Source organism: Oreochromis niloticus, unplaced genomic scaffold, assembly GCF_001858045.2.
Source record: "Oreochromis niloticus isolate F11D_XX unplaced genomic scaffold, O_niloticus_UMD_NMBU tig00000543_pilon, whole genome shotgun sequence".
Classification (NCBI taxonomy): domain Eukaryota; kingdom Metazoa; phylum Chordata; class Actinopteri; order Cichliformes; family Cichlidae; genus Oreochromis; species Oreochromis niloticus.
Window position 1 is genome coordinate 22503 of NW_020327186.1, and position 5338 is coordinate 27840.

Consider the following 5338-nt stretch of genomic DNA (forward strand, 5'->3'; position numbering starts at 1 on the left):
AATCATATCTGAGGTCTGCCTTTTCTTCTCTCGTCATATCTCAGCGACAGATGTACAAAGAGCAATGCAAATCACAGCCAAAGTACACGAAAGTCCGCTGATTCACCCAGTACAAGAATTATGCTTCTAGTCCACCTAGTTTTTGAGTTACACGACGTTTTGTAACTCCAAAAAACAGCGTTTTTCGCCTCTCACCGCAATCTAATTCTGACTGCTCATCACCCTGTTTTCCAGGCGCTCGCTCTCTTTCCCAGTGGCGCAGTTGGTAATGACACAGGTCTGCAACCCAAAGGTCGTGGGTTCAATTACACCTTGGGCAACATGTTTTTTTTCCCTACAAATTAATACACTATCACAGACCACTAATTCATATTCATCAATTTGATATTTGATATACCTTTATTAGTCCCACAAGGGGGAATTTATATGATTACAACCATTATGTTTTAGAAAAAAGAAATAAATGTGCATTGAACACTCAGGGGTCACTGTTAAAAAGTCTCATGGCAGTGGGGTTAAAGGACCTCCTGAACCTCTTGAGTCCTGCAGAGCAGTGAGATGAGCCTCTGCAGCTCCTACTGTCCTGAAGACTGTTCTTATTACTGCAGTCAGTTACATAAATCTATCTATCTATGTATAATACAGTACATTTTAACATACTGACCTTATGTTTATTATGTCTTTTAACCATTATTTCAAATTCACAGAATCCTGTTTGAAACATTTAATGAACTTATAGAATTAAATTTCTGCATGTTGTTTTTGTTGCAAAAAAAATCTAGTATAATAATATTTAAATTTACATATATTTTTCACGTTTTCAATGCCAATTTTGTGTAATGGCAAAGTTTCCCACTACCCGTGAATGCCTCTTTTTTATGTCTCTGGCTGACTCCTTAATCTCCGCCCAGTCTCTGCTCCATCCCTGCCGGTAAGCCTGCTTCTCTGTCTCTCTTCTCTGAAATAAAATGTCTATAAGCTGTTTGAGTGATTTACCGAGTTGTTGTTAGTGAGTTATGAAGCCAGTCGAAGTATAAGTCATGTTAAAGTAACACAATGGCTGCTTTTTAGTGAAACGTTGTAATTTTAGTATTTAAAAGGAGTGTTTGGTATGCCCCTAAGCGCTAACGCCTAGCCTAGCTCCTATAGGCCTAGTGTGAAATTAATATGGTTCATTTGATTGTTTAATACAGTTATTGTGTTGTATTTGGTTCATTCAGTGTGTTAGTGTTTCTGAGTCTCTTAGGGAAGCTGAAGTTAGTTCTCCTCTTCACAAATCAGTCAGTTAAAACGGCCTCATTCTATAGGTTGTAAGGTAATGAGCCGCCATTTTAGAACCACTGATTAGCTGCTGGAGCAGCAGGGTCGGCAACTTCAAAGGAGCCATTTTACCGCCTCTGACTGAAAGCCGGGAGAAAAAGAGTCACGTGCCTGTGCCGGTGTGTCTGTGTTGTGGGTTAATTAACAGAAGGGAGCAATAGAGTGAGGATAAAACACATAATATAAGAATAATGACATTTCTTAACAAGAAGAAGTTTTTTTAATTAATCAATTTTAGTTTTTAGTTAAATTTTAAGAACTGTTTAACAAACACTTGTTTGTACAGGTTGTTTTTTTAAAATAAAACCTACACCTGCAGCTCTGTTTAACTTCTCACTTGTGAAAAATTAATGAAATCTAAAAAAGGCCACCTTCAAATAAATAAAATGCAGCAGTGCACCATTAATATTATAAATATGATATGTAGATATTAAAACAACAGCATATTAAATGATACTGTGTGCAGGTAATATTTTTAGGAAGCAGAATTTGAATGCAGACCAACTCAAATGTTGAAGCCTACAAAAATATCATCCAAGCTTTCATTTATGATTGTTCATGCTTTGAAATTGTGATGTCAGAATTTGATAAAGTGTGCAGTGCTAGGTGTAGCAAATCACTGCTTATGAAATCTACTGTGTTATCTAATAGCACCAAACTAATAGAGCTATCACATAACTGAGAAACTTGTGTGGCTTATTACAAATGGATGAAACCACATTTTACCTTAATGAAGACAGTAATATTTAATAAGGTGTAGAAAAAAGAGGTGAGTTGTTTGTTGCTGTGGTAAACAAAGAAGTGTACTGAATCTTTTGGACTACACAGAGTGATGCAGTATTGACTCTGATGCTGATTTGAGTTGTCTCATTCTGTATTTTTGTGCTTTGTCTTTTGTTACACAGAGTGAACGAGATCTTTGGTTTTGCCTTTGCTGGTAAGTTAACAGTGATTGTAACTGAAGCAGTATGAACCTGGCATTGTGTAGCACATTTGACGACTTACATACAGTAGTTTGACTTTTGTGATACGTTTCCATTTACTGATTGGCAAAAACACAAGATTTGTGACCTGTAGCAGCAAAGCCCCCACACAGGGCCTCTGACTGTCCCTGAAAATGTCCCTGAAGTTTAGTAGCCCATTTATGTATGATTTAAATTTCATATGGCTTATTGAATTCAAACAGTTAAATGTCAGATGTCTTTATCCAGGTGTTCATTTTGTCCTTATGTTTGTGGATTAAGTAGCAGACAAAACAATGAAAGTGTTTTAGGAGAGTCCGTATAAGTGGTGGCTCAAACACTTAAGAGCTGCACAGGTATTGATTCATATTGTCTCTCAAATTCTGCTGATGTATTATATTAAAGTCAGAACACTGTAGAAGTACTTTGCCTCACTCGGTATAAGTAATAGCTTTAACAGTTAAGCAATAATAAAAACGAAGAGAACCAGAGGTGTGAGTGGACATTGTTAGGTAAATTACAGCCAGGTGTCTAATTAGTTTATTACTTATTTAGTGAATATAATGATTTTACAATTAAATAGAAATGTTGCCAAAAGGGACATTGCAAAATACATAAATATTCCTAGCAACGGGTACAATGAAAGGACTTTTTAGTGTAATATTTTAGGACATTTAATTTAATCACAAACATTCTGCACCTCTGTTATTGTAACATGTCAATATTTACATGTAAAACCTCATCATGTAAAACATGATGAGGTTTTCTGTTGCTTCTGATTACAAGAATTACTTTGTATTTAATGTTTTAACCTGAAAGGACATTAAAAGTTTGATTTTCACACTTATTAGCACTGACCTGTTGTAGAAAATGTTTGAGCCACAAGGCTTCTGTGTAGGAAATATTTGGTGTATCCTGCACTTGTGCCAACAAATATTGGTGCCTGTTCTTTGCATTTCTGTAGTAATAATGCTTTTATTACACATGCTAAAGCCATGTGAGACCCTGCAGTTCAATTATCTCCTCTTCAGACTACAGTAAACTTAAAAAAGCTTAAAGTAATTTAGGATTTTACTAGTTAATTTGTGTCACAGTAAATTGGATTGTGTGTGAAGAGGCTCAACAGTCTGAATCATCTAACAGTGATCTGATGAATTGTTTCCTTTCTCTAGACTGCTGATCTGATCGTCTCAAGTCTGGTAAGTAAAGGTTTTTCTGAGGTGCAGTGCTGGGAAATGTTTCTCATGATAGGAGATTCAGTGTAGTGGTGTGAGTGAGCACAGCTATTGGTGATCATCAAAAGTCATCAAATCCTAGTAAAGTCTGTGTAAACATTTCCAGACCTACAGAGGTCCGTAGGTTATTGTAGCAGCACATATTTTTTCACATTAGAGCAGCTCATGAACAGCAGTTTAGGTACAATTAAGTCTTCAAATAGGGCCTTGTGGATTTCAAAAGCTTCTTTCCCTTCAATAATTAAGTCACTGTCTGAAAACTGCTCTTTGAATTAGTCTTTTATAATTAAAGATTTTGTTGATGACTGGAAACAATCAAAAGCACAGATACAGCATTCATTTCTGTATTTTATGGTTAAATGATCTACAAAGAAATTATGGTCATATATATTTTAATTAGGCCTTTAAATCGGTCATTATAAGTATGTCCTAGATTTAGTGGAGTGCTTATGGCTGTGTATTAAACATACCCCAAATGTGACTGAAATATGTAGAAACAGTATTGTTTACTTTTATGTTAACGGTAATGTACTGTATTTTTCGGTTATAAGGCGTATGCAGCTAACCAAATATTCAGATAACTCAAACTATTCAACTCATTCACAGTAACTCTCAACATTTTTCAGTGGTAACACATAACAATACACTAACTTTTCTGTTCAGTCCTCTTCCACAAATCTATCAAATTCTTCATGGATGATCGGTTTGAAATCTGCTTCGTACGCATGTCTCTAAACAGGTGCCAGATTCTCATACACACACCATAATATTATGTTTAAGGACAATAGGAATTACTCCGCGAGGCACCTGACTACTGTAGCTGTAATGCTCAAACAATCATCAAGCGCTGCAGCTTTGTAGCTTTCCAAAGTCGTACTAAAACATTTTGACAGATGTTTGAGCGCCGTGTAACACATAAAATTGGTTTGAGGTCAGCAAGCACAGCCAGAATTAATACATACGGTAAACTGTTGATTTTTGAGAAATTAAAGGCTTTTAAATGTGCCTTATAGTCAGAAAAATACTTGGAAGCCATGTTTATTGAAAATATGCCTAATTCCAGTCTCTTTCTGTCTTACAGGTGACCTGCTGCAGAATACCCTCTCCCTCTATCATTAACAAGCAATTCAGTCTGTCCTATCACTCTCCCTCTCCCTGCTCCATCTTTTTTGACAAGCCATTCTATCTCTATCATTTCTCCGCCATGAGCTCTATCTAAGTTGACAAGCTTGAACCTGAGTTGAAACGCAATCCTGTGACTTGAAATCAAGTTTTACCAGAATCTAAGTTTTTGGAATTGAAGTTACCAGAACTTCGTCGATCTGTTTTCAGAATTCTGAGAGATCTCTGCTCTCACTGCTCCATCTTTCTGTCGTTAAACTCTCTCACATCCAGTCATTTTGCTGGAAATCAAAGTAGAAACTTGAAATTACAGTAGTAGAATTACACTACAGTAGAACTCACAGTAGAAACTACTACACAGTCCTACATTTGTCATTTTAATTTTACATTACACTTTGGAATAAACACTGATAGCTTGGCTACGTGTGCAGTTACTTGATAAATTATATAAATACACACCTTTTCAAGGTTTATTTGTAATAAGATAATCTGTTATTTTGTAATACATACATTCAGACTGTTATATTCACATAGATAATAAATTGGATTCAAATATATTTTCAAGTCTGTTTCATTGGCTATAACATTGACTGCAAGTTTATACTATATTATTTAAGGACAAACCCTTTTTGTCACTCGTAAGTATTCAGTTACAATGTCATCTAGAGCTGCCCTGAGAACCCAGACTTCCTGTTTCCT

The 5338-nt window shown here is 35.8% G+C and overlaps 1 long non-coding RNA gene across 1 annotated transcript; it reads left to right on the forward strand.

The window, feature by feature from the left end:
* Nucleotides 1–470: 470 nt before the first annotated feature.
* LOC112844621 (uncharacterized) lies at nt 471–4710 on the forward strand. The gene is made up of 4 exons (XR_003217360.1): nt 471–931; nt 2226–2257; nt 3455–3481; nt 4599–4710. It is a non-coding gene; the product is annotated as an uncharacterized LOC112844621 (long non-coding RNA).
* The last annotated feature ends 628 nt before the right edge of the window (nt 4711–5338 follow it).